The sequence below is a fragment of the Galeopterus variegatus genome, unplaced genomic scaffold (genome assembly GCF_000696425.1).
Source record: "Galeopterus variegatus unplaced genomic scaffold, G_variegatus-3.0.2 Scaffold7782, whole genome shotgun sequence".
NCBI classification, from domain to species: domain Eukaryota; kingdom Metazoa; phylum Chordata; class Mammalia; order Dermoptera; family Cynocephalidae; genus Galeopterus; species Galeopterus variegatus.
The window spans coordinates 1-925 of record NW_007733893.1 but is presented as its reverse complement, the minus strand read 5'-3'; positions in this window follow the sequence as shown (position 1 = coordinate 925).

The following is a 925-nucleotide window of genomic DNA, read 5'->3' as shown; positions in this document are numbered from 1 at the left end:
GAAAACCCACAGAGAAGATGTTATTAGCCTCACTTTATAAATAAAGAAAATATGCAAAAGAATAAGTGTCTTGTTTATAGTAATTTATTTAGGTGCTGGGGTTTGGAACTAAAATTTGATCAACATATGTTTACCATATGCTCGGTGCTGACCACTAGGTCAGTTATTGGAGATACAGACACAGACAAACACCATTTTTGCTTCTACAAAACTCACTTCTATTGGTGAGACAGCAAAAATATCCAGTGATTACACAGCAAAGTGATGGTGGAGTATGAGATGAATTAACTCAAGTAAAAAGGACAAAGCTGTATAAATACAGGACACAAATGTTTTTGAGCATTTTCCATGAGGACAATGTTTTGGGAAGTCTAAACAGTCGATTTTATAATACTGAGAAAAATTAAGATTAAAATCAATAGAACTCAAAGAAGAGTTATTCCAAGTGTAAGAATCAAGACTGTGAAAGTCCTTGACGATGGTGTTGAAAATACTCCTGGTTCGTGGGAGACCACCAGCAGTCGACGGGCTGAAATGCCCGGTGCGGGCTGCTGGGATGAAAAGTCTGCTTCAGATCTTTGACAGCAGAAAATAATCTACACCAAATCACTTCTTCCTTGTTACGCCAGCACTTCACAAAGATTTCCTCTCATTTAAACTATATCAACATTCTCTTCTGCCCTGGTATAGAAATTCTTCCCCACAAATGTGATAGTGTCATAGATTATAGACTCAATCAAAGTAGCACCAGTGTTTGTCTCTACACAAGAGGGGAGTTGTAGGTTCTGGAAGGGATCGAGTTTACTTACTGTGGTATTAAAACTACCTGGTGAAAGAAAGACTCTCCCTTACTCCCTCTTGTTCCACTACACCACACACAATATTTGCTGATTTAGAAAAATATTTCATTTAAGACGTCATACAG